Below are 16,785 nucleotides of genomic sequence, written 5' to 3'. Positions count from 1 at the left end.
CTTTTTGATGACAGCCATTCTGACAGGAGTGTGATGATATCTCATTGTGGTTTTGATTTGCATTTCCTTGACTATTAACAATATTGAACATCTTTCCAAGCACCTATTGACTATCTGCATTTGCTCTTGGGGATACAAGTTGTAATACTTCTGAATGAAATCTTGGATTATCCCAGAACTTTTCTAACTACTCTTATGTAATAAGAAGTCCGTTGGTCACTTTAAGTCCCCAGGTGACGTGGTATTTAGCGTGTCAGTCCTGTGTAACAGCCAAAGTTTCCAACTTCATTCAAGGTTCTGGCTCTCCGTCCTCCTTGGCTAAGGCGGGCTGCAGCAGGCTGCCGGCTTCCTGGGAAGGGGTGTTGGTCGTGTTGATTGCTTTCTCCCTCCTGCTCTCCTAGGTGCTGTCTCTGATTCCAACAGGGTTTGGCGGTTGGAGAGAGAAGGGCACTGGAAGATTCTCCCGCTTTCTGAGCCAGGCCAACATTTAAAGATAACTCTCTGGGAGTTTTTGTGAATTCATAAAAGCTCTGATTCCTGGAGATCTCTCACCTGCAGGTCCTTTGTTTGGAGTAATACCCTCCGCTCCAGCTCATCCTCCTACTCACTTCCTTCTGTAGCCCTGAGAAGCCCTGAGGTGGTCCACCCCCAGGTGCTGTCTGCTGAGGGGCCCTGATAGATTCATAGACTCACTCTCTTTCTCTCTCTCTCTCATACCCCACATCTGATGCCTGGGAACAGTCACAGGTCTGACAAATAGTCTGCCAAATTCTGGGAGGGCATCTCCATCACAACAAAGCCACCTCTCCTTCAGCTTCTCTGCCAACAGCTAGGACAGCCCACTTTTAGCTGATTAATGTCCCACCGACCGCTGCATCTCCCATTTGCAAGGATCCCAAAGCTGGCCACTTAAAATCCTCCTCACAGGGTTCAGATATAAAGGCAGGCACCCCACCCACAATACCTCGCCAGTGGATGTGGGGATGGGTCTCTGTATACTGTCTCAGCCCACTCTTGCCCCTCCCATCAAGAATTATCCTTAAAGATCCTTCCACCTTCAGGCAGATTGCCTATCTCCATTTCACTTAGTTTTCTTCTGGATTTCGCCTTGTTCCTTCCTCTGAATATATATATATTTTACGGGGTCTAACTTTCTGTGTTTGCAGTCTCCATTCTGCAGGCTGCAGGGCTATAGCTCTTCTCACTTCTGGTGTCTGCCCTCAGGTGGGTGGGGTTGGTCCAGGGGCTTGTGCAGGCTTCCTGGTGGGAGGGCCGGTTGCCTGTCCCCTAGAGCTGGGTTTGTCTTTCTGGTGGGCAAGGCCACGTAAAGGGGTGTGTGTGTTTAGAGGTGGCTGTGGGCAGACTGGCTGCTGGTGGGTGGGCCTGCATTCCACCCATTGGCTGTTTGGCCTGACAGGTCCCAATACCGGAGCTTGCGGGCTATTGGGTGGGGTCAAGTCTTGGCACCAAAAGGGCAGCCTTCGGGAGAGCTTGCAGAGAGGACTATTCGCTGAGGTGAATAGTGAGTCCCCCAGTGAGAGCTACAGCTGCCCCCCACCTTCCCAGGAGACCCACCAAGACACGCAGGTCGGTCTGGCCCAGGCTCCTCCAGAGTCGCTGCCCTGCCCCGAGTCCCAGTGCTGTGGCATCTCGTGTGTGCCCTCCAGCAGTGGAGTCTCTGTTTCTCCCAGTCCTGAGCAGCTCCTGCACTCAAGCTCTGCTGGCCTTCAAAGCCACATGCTCTGGGGCTCCTCCTCCCTATGCCAGACCCCAGGCTGGGGAGCCTGACGTGGGGTTCAGAACTCTCACTCCTGTGGGAGAACCTCTGTGACAGAATTACTTACCAGTGTGTGGGAGACCGTGGATACGGAATTTGATTATATACCAAAAGCTCCCATCTTACCATCTCGTTGTGGCTTCTTCTTTAACTTCGAATGTATAATATCTTTTTTGGTAGGTTCAAGTCTTTTTTGTCAATAGCTGTTCAGCAGTTAGTTGTAATTTTGGTGTTTTCGAGACAGACAGTAAGCTCAAATCCTTCTACTCTGCCATCTTGTCTCCTCTGTCTCTGAAGTGTTGGCATAGGTCTGTTCAACAATACATTTAACTTTTAGGGTAGTTGCAGGACTTCCAGGGAAAAAAAAAGCATATCTCATAGCATATATAGGTGATCCATGGTTTCAGGATTCCTCTAGCCCCAAGGACGGAGAAGGCGATGGCACCCCACTCCAGTCCTCTTGCCTGGAAAATCCCATGGACGGAGGAGCCTGGAAGGCTGCAGTCCATGGGGTCGCTGAGGGTTGGACACGACTGAGCGGTTTCACTTTCACTTTTCACTTTCATGCATTGGAGAAGGAAATGGCAACCCACTCCAGCGTTCTTGCCTGGAGAATCCCAGGGACAGTGGAGCCTGGTGGGCTGCCGTCCGTGGGGTCGCACAGAGTCGGACATGACTGAAGCGACTTAGCAGCAGCAGCAGCCGCCCCAAGGAATCCTGGAAGACTCTCACCCAGGATTCAGGTGGCCCTTTCTCACCTGGACCTCGAAAAACCCTTCCATCATCATCCTGACAGCCTTCCTCCTGCACCCGCAGTGTAGGTGGGGTTTTAAGAGTCATGTCAGTATTTCTTCAAAAATTTGCATCTTGCTCTTGCACCTTACTTTAACATGTCTGATGTATTATATTTTGGTGTCTCAATCAACACTTACAATTTAACATCCTTTTACACTTCATTGAAAGAATAAAGTTATCAGACAACTTCCCACCAGCAAATAGACCAATTCACCCGCCTCAGTGAGTGTATTCTCTGTGTTCTCTCCTCCTAAAATGGAAAAACGTTTCTGCTGAAATCAAAAGTCAGTCTGTGCTCCGGACCACATACATCCTCATCCACCCTCCTTCTTCATCGTCAGTGTCTTCATTCCCATCAGCCTTCAAATATGTTCTTTATCCCCCACCTTAAGACACACGCACCTCCTTCCCCCTCCTCCTGGGTCTTCCTCCTGCCCATCTCCCTGCTCTCCTTCACGGCAAAACTTGACTGAACAACGGTGTAGACGCCACTCACTTAACTCTTGTTTGTTGATTTATTTGGTTTGGATAGAATTTCTTTCTTGCTAATTTTTATTCTAACTTTAAAATAAAGAGGAAAGCAGAAAAGGACAATTCCACAAGCAAACCCTCATTGACCCATTACCTGGTGGTTGAGGGTGTTGAACATCTTTTCATGTCCTTATTTGTCATCTGTAAATCCTCTGCAGTGAAACATCTGTTCATGTCTTTGGTCCATTTTTCAATTTTATTGTTTGGGTTAGTGTTACTGTTGAGATTAGAGAATTTTGTATATATTCTAGATAGGAGTCCTTTGTCAGGTACGTGAGCTGCAACTATCTTGTCCCTGACTGCAGCTTGTCTTTTCATACTTTTAACAGTATCTTTTGCAGAGCAAAAGTTTTTTAATTTTGGTGAGATGCAATTGGCCAAGTTTTCCTTTTATGGATCATGTTTTTTATGTCAGGTTTAAGTCCTGAAATGTTTCACCTACATATTTTTCTAAAAGTTTTTTAGTTTTACATTTACATTTAAGTATGTGATCTATTTCGAGTTAACTTTGAGGTTTGGGTTTCGGTTCATATTTTTGCCTAGAGATATCCAGTTGCTCCTACACCATTTATTCAAAAGTCTTGGGCTTCCCTGCAATCCGCCTGCAAAGCAGGAGACCTGGGTTTGATCCCTGGGTTGTGAAGATCCCCTGGAGAATGGAAAGACTCCCCACTCCAGTACTCTGGCATGGAGAATTCCATGGACTGTATAGTCCATGGGGTCACAAAGAGTCAGACATGACTGAGCAAGTTTCACTTCACTTTCATCCTTACTCTATTGAATTGCTTTTGCACCTCTGTCAAAAATCAGCTGGACATTTTGTGTGGGTTTTTTCTGAGTTCTGTCTTCCATTCCAGGGATTTTTGTGCTTAGCCCCTCACCGGTGCTCCACTGTCTTGATTGCTGTGGATATGTAGTAAGCCTGAACATTGAGGAGAGTGATTCCTCCCACTTTTTATTTTCAAAATTATTTTGGCTATTGTAAATCCTGGGCCTTTCCATATAGAATTTAGAATAAACTTGTCAATGTCTACAAAAACTATTGCTGAGATTTTTGACAAAAATTGCAATAACTCTGTAGGTTAATTTGGGAAGAATTGACATAGTCACTATAATGAGTCTTACAATTCATTAACATGGTATGTATCTCTATTTATTTAGATATTCCTGAATTTTTAAAATTCACATGTTATAATTTTTAGCATTTAGATCCTATACATGTTTTACTAGCTTTACATGTAAGTATTTCATTTTCCTTGGAGTAATTATAATGATAGTTGTGTTTTAATTTCAGCTCACTGGTAGTATATAGAAATGTAATTATATTTTGTGTGTTGATCTTGTATCCTGGGATCTTGCTTCAACTCATCGGTTAGTTATAGGAGTTTGCTTTTGTAGATTCCTTGGGATTTTCTAATAGATAATGTTATCTGCAGATAGGGAGCTTTCTTTCTTTTTAATGTGTATGCTTTTACTTCTTTTTCTTCTTGCCTGGCTAGAACTTCCAGTACTATGGTGAATAAGACTGATGAGAATAGTCATCCTTGCCTTGCTTCCCAGTCTTAGAGGGAAAATATCCTGTTTTTCACCATTAAATATGATCTCAGTTGTAGGTTTTTTATGGATTCTCTTTCTCAAGTTGAGGAAGTTTCCCTCTATTCCTAACCGAGTGAGAGGTTGTATCATGAATAGGTGTTGGGTTTTGCCAAATGCTTTATTCTGTATCAGTTAATATGGACTGAATATAGCATTGGCTCCTATAGCAGAGGCTTAGACAGTCAGAGGTTCATTACTCTGTCACATAAAAGTCCAGATGAGAAGTCTAGGACTGAAAAGCAGCTCCAGAACCATCCTTCTATTGAGCTACTCTGACAACTTCACCATGAAGCTTTTATCTCATGGTTCAAGAGGGCTTTCCTGACTCCCACTGCTGTATCCATATTCTAGCCAGTAGGAAGTGGGAAAGGGGAGGGCGCATTCTTTCTTTCTGAAGGCATGAGTGGAAGTTGCCCACATTTCTTTTCTCACAGCCCCCCTCATGACTAGGTGTTTCCACGTGACTAAGTTCTAACAAGAACACAATCCCTTCTACGTTCCGGTCCTCCACTCTAACTATGCACACAGCTTTGGCTGCACCCTCAGGGAATGGCACACCACCCACCGTAGAAAGGGTTCTCTTTCCACCTTTTCAGTTACCTAATTGACAACTTAATACCTCATTAACAATCTTTATACTAAATTACTCTCTATCTAAATAAGTGATAAGGACTTCTAGCTTCAGCTTGGAGATGCAGATAGCTAAAAGATGAAGCCAAGCTCCTTGGGAAGCAAGGCTGATCTGGTTCCTGACACTCCTTTCCAGTATGGGGGCCTCAGGGATCCTGTTCTCTGCACCTCTCAGAAATTACGAGTCCAGAGCAGCTCCATACTCCCACGGTGCACATTGAAGATGCCAGGGCCCCAGAGTCACCCCTAGGGACCCCAGCAACAACAGCCACTGCCAGTTCCAGGCCTGAGGCAGGCCACTCCTTGTCCCGGGACCATCCCCTCCCTTGAGAGCAGTGATGGAGCTGGCATGGTTGATGTCCCCGCCCTGCAGCCCCAATGCTATGAGCAGGCGAGAGTGGGAGGCAGCTCCTCTGTTCTCCTGTCAGCCTTCTCTTGAGAAGCCTGCACTCCAGCCCCTGCCTCTTATCTCTTCAAAAGCTGATACACTCACAGACAAGAGGCGGCTTTTGTCAGCTGCTGCCAGTTCTGAGCATTTTCTGGCCCAAAGCAATGACTTGCAGTGAAAAAACCAATTTCCCTACAAAGTCTTCTGAAGTCTCTTGTCAGGCCTGGGCACCCTGGCTCACCCTCTTCTCTCAGGAGTGTGGAGGTGGGGGAGAGGGGGTTGGGTGATCTGCCAGCCATGGCGCCCCAGGACACATGTCAGCGTGTGGACAGAGTTCTTCCTTGGGTGCCTGTGGCCTTGTGGGCTTCCTTCCTTCATTGCTACAGCACTCTTGCGAAATGTCAGAGAATATCATAATCCCCACAGGCTTTTTGTCTTAGAGACGGGGAAACTGAGGCCCAGAGGATTCTGGGAGTTGGTCTGCCCAGCACCAGGGCTTGAGTCATTGGGGCTGCTGACCCCATATTCTCTTTCTGTATCTGTGAAGCTTTTAATCTTAGGACGCTGTGGATGCTGGAGAGGGGCAGGAGCTGAGAAAGCTCAGAGATTCTCTAGGTGTGGAGCCAGGACTCACTCACTGGCTCCCTCCCTTGCTGTCTACCATGGCAGCACTAGGGAGGAAGTGTCTGGGAAAAAAAAAAAAAAGAACCAACAAACAAACCAAAAAAAAAAAAAAAAAATCCAGGCTTTCGTTTTAAAGTCCACAACCCCTGTTTCTGGGCAACCAGAGCCTTCGGTTCAAGCTCACATACAGAGCAGTGGAGATTGAATGCCTGCAGTCCACAGACCCTATTCTCCAGCTCTCTGGGGCTCGGAACAGCGGCTCTGACCATTGTCTCTTCAAGAACCACACACACCTCTTCTTTCTCTTCCACACACACCCACACCCACACCCACACACTCACACATTCCTGAAGGAAATACCACTCCTGTTCAAAAAGGTAAAGATGCCTCCTTTTTTCTTTTTAAATTTTGTATTTATATTTTAATTTACATTCAGGAAAACTCATCCTTTTTAGTGTACAGTTCTGAGTTTCTGTCAAGTGCAGAGTCGTGTAACCACCACCACGGTCACGACCCAGACCTTGAAACGCTCCCTCCCTCGTGCTGCCCTCCAACGCCACACCTCCCTCCACACCAGCCCCTGGCGACCGCACATCTGCTTCCTGTTCTTTTAATTTTGCCTTCTCCAGAATGCCGTATAGATGGAATCTTTCAGTATATGTAACCTCTTGAGGCTGACTCCCTTCACCAAGCGTGACACATTTGAGATTCACTCAAGTTATGCGTTTCAATAAAAATGCTTCACGAAGGCAGAAAAATCAAACCGTGATACGAGCTCTGTGACTAAGCACGGTGCCCATCTGGCGGGGGCCTCTAGCTCTGAGCACAGCTCCCCAGCTCCCCTGTAACCAGCTTCACCCTCCATCAGCCTCAATTCCATTCCTGCCCCGAACCGCTTCCCTACCCGGAGCCCAGAATTTCCATCCCTCCCATCAGCACCCACCTACTTCTGATCTTCGTTCACGTGACCACATGGGGTGCTCCGGAGTCCTCGTGGGGTGCTGGGCCCTCATCCAGAAGAGGAGAACCCTCTTCTTGTATTGTATTATATAATATATTATAATATTGTATTATATATTGTATTATAATGCATAATACAACGTAAAACATGATAGAGAAAGAAATGGTGGGAACCAAAGAGGACAGTGCATGTCCTCCCTAAAGACATTTGTAGCACCACAAACTGTCAGACGCACTGAGCTGCCCTCAACATCCCCTCCCATAAGCACATCTGTGGGCTGCACTCAGGAGCCCAGACTCTGGTTCCCGGCCTCGAGTCTCTCCTACTGAACCTCTTCCTCGAATCCACGACTGTGCTGATACAAGCTATGGCACAGGGCAACCACGTCACAGTCATGAAGGTGGCAGGACTCGGGGTGACCACGTGTCCTTTGTGGAGTGGGACAGAACAGGAAGCAGGCTGCCCTATGTGGACCTGGGATGCGCCTATGGAATATGCTTCACACAGGCGAAGCTGGGAGCAAGGGCAGCTGAGTGGAAGAAATGAAGCCCGGGAGATCTGACCCTGGCCACAGCAGGCTAGTGCTTCTTATTCTACAAAATCCAGACCCCGGATGGTTCTTCTGTGCACAGAATCCATCTTTGGCTCTTTTCCAACACCTGCCATATCACATCTGCTGAGACCAACACCCTCCCCCACATATACGACCCAGGGAAGGGGGATGCTGCGGCAAACCGCCAAGAGCCCCTCTTAGGATCGAGGTACTGTTATCCCTCCAGCTGCCAGGAGTATGGCTGCTGACAGCTCAAAGCTGCACCCACTCTGAGCACTGCCCCTGCCTTGCAGGAGCTGCCTCACCATGATACCACCGATGACTGAAGTTCAGGTAGAAAAGGTTGCTCACTCTCCCCAGTCTCAACTGGGGACAGCTCCACGGGATCACCCCGCTCCAGAGTCTCCTGTGGCCTTTGGCTGAAGCCTCTGTTGCAGCTGCATTGGAGATCAACGTCTCCTCTGCCCAACACTGCTCCCTCACATCCTCACGGACGTTGAACCCCAGTCCGCTCCCTAGAAACCTCATACATGAAAACCTCCATCTCAGAGTGTTTCTAGGGAATCCAACTGAAGGCAAAGGGTGAACAGGCTTCAGTCAGTACAAATGCCAACAAGTTCAGCCTGTAAAATATTTATTGTAGTTCTCACGTGTTATTTCATTTGATCCTCTCAACGACTCAGTCAGGTGGGGATATAGTTATTCCACTCTGTATATGAGTAAAGTCTGGAAAGGTTATATGTGTCATCCGAGTTCACGTGGACAATAGTAATTGATCCCATCTGAGCTTCCCACCCTCCAAGCCTGGATCTCTAGTTCACTACACTGGTCAGAGCTGATGTGTGAGGGATGACAGTTTATGAGGAAGAGATGGTCGAGGTGAAGGCAGGAGCAGTCAGCCACATACAGCTGTGCTTCACACAATTTGGGGGCAAAATGCACATTCTTAGCCATCAGAGATTTACGTCTATTTTCTCTCAACTCTCCAGCAGATGGCAGTCGAGTGTCTGGAGGAAGGGGTGGCTCTTCATTTGAAGACCGGCATCATTTGTGCTGGAGCTGGCAGAGGTAAGGGGCTGGGTGTGACTAGGGCTGAAGGTGCAAGTAGGACACAGCAGGTCCCAGCTGGCAATGGTCCCTCAATAAGTGTTAGCCTGTCCTTCATCTAGGTATAAAGGGGGCATCAGGTCACCATCCCCTGGTAGCTCAGCTGGTAAAGAATCTGCCTGCAATGCAGGAGACCCCAGTTCGATTTCTGGATCAGGAAGATCCCCTGGAGAAGGGATAGGCTACCCACTCCTGTATTCTTGGGCTTCCCTGGTGGCTAAGACGGTAAAGAATCTCCCTGCAATGTGGTAGACCTGGGTTCGATCCCTGGGTTGGGAAGACCCCCTGGAGAAGGGAACGGCAAGCCACTCCAGTATTCTTGCCTGGAGAATCCCCATGGACAGAGGAGCCTGGTTGGCTGCAGTCCATGGAGCTGCAAAGTGTCAGACATGACTGAGCGACTTAGCACACGTGTCCTTGGCCTTGACCATGAGCAAAGCCCCTTCCGAGGAGAACACTGACAACCCACAAGGGTACCATGTGATTGCTACTTAAACTTACCTAGAGGAGAAACTGATATGGAGGACTTCCTTCAAAATATAGTGGACTGAAGGCAACTCTTAAAATTTCACTAAAATTATACCGAAACAATTTTAAAAGACATAAACCCTCCCTACAAGGACAAAACGTCTGGAAGAGGAAGCAACAGTAGATATGATGACAACTTGTTGAAAGTTTGAATGGTAACTGACTTCAGAGCGGCGAAGGTTGAATTCAAAGAGCCCACCGAGGGACGTGTGCCAAGGAGTGCAAAGAACTCCTCCACCTCAAAACCCCAGGACATTTCTGGAACTCAGACAGTGGGTACCTCAGGAAGTGGGGCGGCGAGGTGAGGCCAAAAGCAAGAGAGCTGGTATACAGTTTGTATTAAGAGCACCCGGGTTTCCAGACTCCTCCCCATCCAACACAACCTGGTTGCAAATGACAGAGAATCTGGTTTCGTCTGTTTGCACAAGGGGTGAAAGAAAGTACGAAGTGGGGGGCTCTGGGGATCATGGTCATTGGGGCCAACCCTCCAACTCTCTGGCCTTCCCTGCATGGCCACGTGATGGCTTCATCAGCTCCAAGCATCGTGCCCTCATTCAAGGCAGGAGGAAGGGGAAGAAGGAAGACAGCTCACCCCACTGCTCCTGTCCTCTTTTATCAGGAGAGGAACTGCTTTCCCAGAATCCGCCCTTCCCCAGCAAAGCTTTGCTTATGACTCCAGGCCGTTCAAGAATCACGTGGCCAGCCCCAGCTACAGGGAAATTGGACAGGCAAATACTCAGCTTGTCCAGCCTCCAGAGGGGAGACCGACAAAGGAGAAATAAGATGGCAATGCACGTGGAGGGAGCACAGCTCCCAGGCGGCAGGGCTTCCAGTGGACAAGACTGGGTAGGTGCCCAGGATCAGAGGTCTTTTCTCTTGGGCTGGTCATTTTCTCAACGCAGAATTCCTCAGTCTTTTGCCAGAGTTATGGCACCTGCAGAGAGAACCAGAGCTCTCAGTAGATCCCTTTACTCACAGGAAGTTTTCCCACTCCTGCCAGATGCCCGCCCCCAGAGCCAGAGGTAGTCGAGTAGATGGGGAAGGACCGGCCCTTAGCTTGGGGAGGTAGGGAGGAGGCATCTGCCTGGGGCTGTGGGTTTTTGTGTGCGGTTTTCCCCACACCTCCTGTTTTTAGCCCCAACCTGCACCTCCACCTTCTAAGATGCCTGGTGCTCAGTGCCAGTGGATTCTGAACCCTGAATCAGCTTGCTTCTTCACCTCCCCCCACCCCGCCTCAGGCATCAGCAGAATGAAGCCAACAGAAACACAAGCCAGTTACTACTCTTCCATCCTCAACCCTACCTAGCATCCCTCTCAAGGGGACTGGATAAATAAAACTTGTTGGGTGCATAACACAGAACACTGCAGCTATCAGAAGCCAAGAACTAGCTGCCCACACCAAAACATGGATAGAGCTCAAAATCACAGCACTAAGGGAGAAACATAAGAAAAAGAATGAAAGTTAGAACAATGCCCATTTTATATAAATGGAAAGCACATACACACAAATGGCCAATAAACCATGAAAAACGCTCTGTTTCATTAGTCATCAGGGGAATGCCAATTAAAACCACAATATGAAACCTCTTCCCACCCACTCAAGTGGCTAAAATGAAAAAGACAAAAATACCAAGTGCTAGAGGATGCAGATGAACCAGAATTCTCTATACATTCACCACTGGTGGAGTATGTTGGTAGAACCACTTTGGAAAACTATTTGGCCGTGCCTCCTAAAAGTGAGCACACTCCCTCCCGTGGCCCAGCAACGCCACTCCCGGGTATGCCCCTGGCAGAAATGCACACAGATGGCCACTGAAATTCACACCCCGGCACGGTCATAGCAGTGCTCGTCGTCGTAACCCCCAGCTAGAATCACCAATGCCCGTCAGCCAAAGAGTAGATAAATAAAGTGTGGGGTATTCACACAGTGGAACTCTATGCAATGAGGACAAATGAACTATATATATGACTATAAGCAGCCACAGGGATGAGGCTCACAAACCTAATCAGAAGAACCAGACACAAGCATTTGTACTATCTGATGCTAGTTAAATAAATATCAGAACTGGACAAAACTAACCTAGGGAGTTGGCTGTGAGTGTAGTAGTTAATCTCAGGGGAGAAGTGCTGGTGATAGGAAGAGGGCAGGAAGGGGAGGTCTGGGTGCCGTTGCCGTTTAGTTTCTTGACCTGTGTGCTGGCTATAGGGATGGGTTCAACTAACAGGGTTAAACAACTCTTGCACTGAACACTTCGGGTTTGTGCACTTTTCCATATGTAGTTTCAATAGAAGTAAAACAACAACAACGAAATTGCTGGGGCAGTAAACACACATATGAAAATCCATAGGCACAAACACAATACTGCATATTTTACAAAGATGTGTACATATTTAAAGACCTGCCTATAAGGAAGGGCTCCTGTGTGGGGAGGGAGCTGACAGCAAGGTGGTGGTAGCAGGGAGGAGAAACAAAAGGAAGTAATACAGGAGGGGAAGGAATCCTCTGTGGATGCACAAAGCGCTTAACCCAACTGTGAACCTCAGCTAGGGCGAAGAGCAGAAAAAAGGCAACAGTTTTTAAAACCTTGGATGTTCCAGCTTTCATTAAATGGGGTCTGGCAAAGAGAAGGGAGTCTCCCAGATCTTGACAAGGGCTCCTTGTGGGAGGTGCCCTGTCTCTGGTCCATTAACCTTTCCTGCCCTCTGCCGCCACTCTCAGACCACCAGATATGTTTGCTGAATCTCTGAATCCGAACCGAATCAGAGCTTTTCTTCCTCCTTCTAATGAGCTTCTTTGCCCTTGTTTAAATCTGGGGTGCATACCTCTCCTGTGAGCAAAATCCAGGTGCCCACCATAAGGAGTGTGAGAAGCCCACCTCTGCTAGATGTAGATGGAGCACAGAGTCTCTCTGAGCCCGCCCCCCACCCCCCCACATCAGCCTCCGTTCTGAGTCTCCTTCTTGGCCCGAGTTCGTTTGCAAGTTTGAATCTTCATTCTGGGGCTCCAGAAGCCTGGTGGAAAACCTCAGGGAGAACCTAGGTTCTGCTGTCCTCTCCTCCCACCTAAGAGGCATGGGGTCAGGTGGTGCTAAAAATTGACATTGCCTGCACTTCCCTCTCTGGCCGCTAGTGGGAGATGCTGGCCTACCTGAGACCCATCAGGGGACCAGAAGCAGGAGGTGGGAATGTGGTTTATCTTATCTGGCGCCAGCCACCCTATCAGACCCCTGGCCAGAAAGGGTCCTGTGTCCTGAACTTTCCTACAGACTGACCTTCTGTAGGGACAGATAGCTCCTCAGTATATAGGTAAGGCACCCAGTGATCCCTGGAGCGCCACACCCAGGTCCCAAATGGAGGATGGCCCCCTGGTGATGTCTCCAAGATCCCGAAAATGGAGAGGCAAGTCACAGCTTCCAAACTGCCAAACACAGCACCTGGGTGCCCTCTGAAAGTGCTATTTACATTTAGGAACGTTGAAAAAAATGTCAGGAGAGATTAGAAGGCTGCTGGGGAAGAAGACAAAGGCTGTGTATCTCTGTGTGTGTTTTTATGTGTGTGCTCCTGTGTTGACTCTGGGCAATAGCCCGTCCCTTCCAAAGATGTTTCTGGCCTGTGGGCAAAAACTGGTGGCCTGTTTCTTTTAAAGAAGGATGTGTGTTCCCGGGTATGTCTCCCTGTGGGTCAGCCTGTGTGTGTGAATGACTGTACCAGTCACTGTGCGGGTCTCTGCATCCGTGTGTGAGAGACAGTCTGTCCCAGTGCCAGCAGGTGAGTGCCTACGGGTGTGTCAAGGTGTAAGTTTCCTGTAGATCAACAGGGTGAAGTGAGTGTGTATGTTTCAGTGTGGGTGTCCCCGTGTTGGTTGTGTCTGTTGTGTTGGCTGTTTCTGGTCTGGGTGTTTCTGTCAGTACCAATGTGTCAGTATGAAAGTGTCCACCATTGTGCAGACTTCTGTGCTGTGTGTGTGCATGTGTCTCTAGGAGACTGTGGTTTTCTATGCGTGTGTCTCTGTGTCAGTGTGTCAGTGGATATGTGTCTCTGAGTCACGCAGGTGTCCCTGAGTTTGTCACAGTATGTCTGCCTCGGTGTCTGTGTGTGTCAGTGATGTGTCTGCCTGTGTCCGTGTGGGTGTCTGTGTGTCTATGAGAGCAGGTGTCTGCGAATGTCAGTGTTTGTCCGTGTCCACAGAGGTGAGGGCTGTGGTAGGGTCGCCGAGTCAGTGAGCATGTGTGAGTGTGTACCCCGCGTGTGCCAGGGTGTTTGCCTGTCCGCGTAGGCGTAGGTGGCTGTAGCAAAGCGTCTCCGGGTGGCTATGTGTGTACCCCCGCGTGTGCCGGGTCTGCGCGCGTCTGTCGTGTCCGCGTGGGCCGCTTTCTGTGGCGGGGCGCCCCCAGGTCAACGCGGGGGTGTGCGCCCCGGCGGGTGCCCAGGACTTCACCCTGAGAGCGGGCGGAGCGCCACGTGCGGAGTCCGGGGCGCGTCGCTCTGGGGCGGAGCCAGCCTGGGGCCCCAAGCCCCAGGCCGAGCCCAGGCGGGGCCCGCCCCCGACCCCGCCCCCAGCCCGAGCCCGCGCCGCCCGCCGAGCCCCGGAGCCCGAGCCGAGCGGCGGAGCCGAGACGGCGGCGGCGCCCGTGGGATGCGGGGATCGCGCCCCCGGGGCCGCTGAGCCTGCGCCCGGTGCCCGGAGCCCCGCGCCGAGCCAGTCCGTGCCGAGCCGCTGTCGCCCATCCCGGGACCCGGGCCGGGGGACCAGCAGGTGAGCGAGCGCCTCCTCCAGCAGCCCCGGCCCGGCGGAATCCCCTCTGCCTGCCGCCGCCCAACTTTCCTCCCCGAGGGTTGGAGCCTCCAACCCCTGCGCGCCCCCTCCCCAGCCCCGGGTCCACCGGCAGGCTCCCTCCCCCATCTCTGCCCCCGAGGGCAGGGGAGGGAGAGGAAGGGGCGCAGAGCAGCCTGGCTGGAGGGTATCCCCGGGAAGGGGGGCGTCTCTAGCCGGCGCGCGCCCCCTCCCCTTCCCTTTCCTTCCGGGTTTCCCAGTTCGCTGTCGAGGGCCGGGGGAGGGGGAGCTGCGGCCCCGGCTTCCCGGCCGATCCTGGCGCAGACTCGGGGAGGGTCTGGGATTGGGACCCGGATTCCGGAGGCCGGAGACCCCAAGGTCAGAACAGCGACTAGGAGCGCAGTGAGTGTGACTCCAGAGAGCGGGGGAACTGACCGAGCAGGGCTGGGAATGAAGGGGCCATGCACCCTCCTTTCTCTGGGCCCTGTAGAGCAGTCCGCCGGGGCTGTCCTCTCTGGGGTGAGATCTCTGCGTGTCCTGACCGGGGATAGATCTCTGTGGACCCCGAAAGGAAAAGATGTATGTCGTGTGTCCTGTCTCTGCGCGCTCCGAACATAAAGAGAGCTCTGTGCCCTCTTGACGCCCTAACGGGGACACATCTGGTCTCTGTGAGCCCTGGCTGCGGAGGGATCTCCGTGGGCTCTCTCCAGGGGAGACTGTGCGCTGGGATCGGGCGAGTTCTTTGCCCTCTTCGCTCTGACGGGGCAGATCCAAGCGCCCTGACCGAAGGCCGTTTTCTACTTGTTATTTGATCGCCTTTGGTGGCGCCCTGGGAGGAAGCAGAGGTTCCTAACCTTGTGGGGGCTGGATATGTGGAGAGTGCTCGTGGTGAGGGGAATGCTGGGGACCAGGCGCTGGCCTTAGGCCCGCCTTGCAAACACCTGTTGGAGGTCAGCGCACAGCCGAATCCGGAAGCCATGGCCGAGGTTGTGGCAGGAGTCATCTTCTCTCCTTAGTGCTTAAGACCAGTGGGAGTGATGGTATCAGTCTCCTCTTGGGGTTCTGGGCTGGTATTCCATTCCCCCAGCTGTCTCCTCCCATCCTGCTGAGACCCCAGGCACCTCCACAGACAGCTTAGACAGCATCATGTGGATGCTGCATATGAGCCCATCATGCAGCAGCACGTCTCCCCTCTCCCTGATTCCCACAGCCCTTCAGGATCCAGAGGGTCCCTGAGTGGCAGAGGCCCCGCCATCAGAAGCCCAGGCCCCTACTGCTGCCATCAGCCTTTCCCCCTTAGAACTGGGCAGGTGCAGGAGAGTGGGCGGTAATGGAGCTGGGAGGTGGGTTGAGAGTGGCATGGGCTGATAGCTTAAGCATTGCTGCAGTCACAGGAGTGAGGGTCGGGTCGGGTCAGAGAACTGCCAGAGTCGGGAACATAGCTTTTATACCAGAATGTCCAGTCCTGTGCTGAAATGAGCCTCAGTGAATTTTTAATCCAACCCTATCATCATCACCACGTCATGCCAGGGTGGAGAGAAACTGAGGCTGAGTGGGTCAAGGACTAATACAAGGTCACCTGAGAAGTCAGTGGATTGGGGGCCCCACTCAGGGTGAAGATGCCTTGAGATCTACTTTCTGAGAGCTGAATTGACCTAGGACTGATCCCAGAGAATCTGAGCAGAAAGGGAACTGGCCCTGGGGTGCCAAGAGCCAGCATTCAGCCCAGTGTGGTACAGCCAGCTGCTATGCCTTTGGGGGACTTGGTAGTGACTCTGTGGTGCTTGAAGGTCCTCTGGAAGATTTCCAGGATTGACTCACTCAACATGAAGATGGAACTCGGTGTAGTGGTGGGGAGTGCCAGAGAGGGCTGGGAATTGGGGAGCACAGGAGCTGGTGTTTAGGGAATCCAAGGAGAAGGGAGTTCTGGGGCCAACATGGGACAGTGGTAAACAGCAGTCTCAGTTCTCTTCATAGGAAGCTGATTCCTGCTGACCCTTGGGAAGCTTATTGGAAAAGTGTGCAGCCGTAGAAGTGTATCCCCACTCCACTCAAAAGAGGAGTGATTATCTTTGGCCAGGAAAGTCAAGGGTATCTATCTAACAAAAATAACTTTCCTGCTGGATTTTGAAGGATGAATAGGAGTTTTCTAGGTGGGGAAGGTGCAGCCTAGCCATCACGTCTAGCAGGTACAAAAGCATAGAGATGTGAAACAGTACAATTGTTCAGTGACCCGACGGGTCCCATGGTATGAGGAAGAGAAGAGTGGAAGCTAAAGCCAAGGTCACAGTCACGGGGGCCCTTGTGAGCTCCGCTCAGGAATTGGGAATTTATCCTCAGTAATGGTACTAAAAATAGCGAACATTCACTGAGTGCTTTCTGCCAGCCAGGCACAGCACTAAGCACTTTATAAGACTCATCTTGCTGAATCGTTGAATCAACCCTGGAGGCAGAGACCATAATAAGGACCAATTTGTAGATGGTGAAACTAAAGGCCCAGAAAGGTTAAGTAACGTGCGCA

General features: G+C 50.6%; 1 protein-coding gene across 6 annotated transcripts in view; it reads left to right on the top strand.

Moving 5' to 3' along the window:
• Positions 1-14,085: 14,085 nt before the first annotated feature.
• SCN5A (sodium voltage-gated channel alpha subunit 5) overlaps positions 14,086-16,785 on the top strand; it is a 105,026-nt gene continuing 102,326 nt past the window's right edge. For 5 of the 6 annotated variants that reach the window (XM_059879457.1, XM_024982393.2, XM_024982396.2 and 2 more), the window contains exon 1: positions 14,086-14,246. The gene's annotated coding sequence lies outside the window, so the exon portion shown is untranslated. 6 annotated transcript variants of the gene reach the window in all.

This window comes from Bos taurus, chromosome 22 (genome assembly GCF_002263795.3).
Source record: "Bos taurus isolate L1 Dominette 01449 registration number 42190680 breed Hereford chromosome 22, ARS-UCD2.0, whole genome shotgun sequence".
NCBI classification, from domain to species: Eukaryota; Metazoa; Chordata; class Mammalia; order Artiodactyla; family Bovidae; genus Bos; species Bos taurus.
The sequence above is the reverse complement of the archived record's forward strand: the minus strand, read 5'-3'. Positions and strand labels throughout refer to the sequence as shown.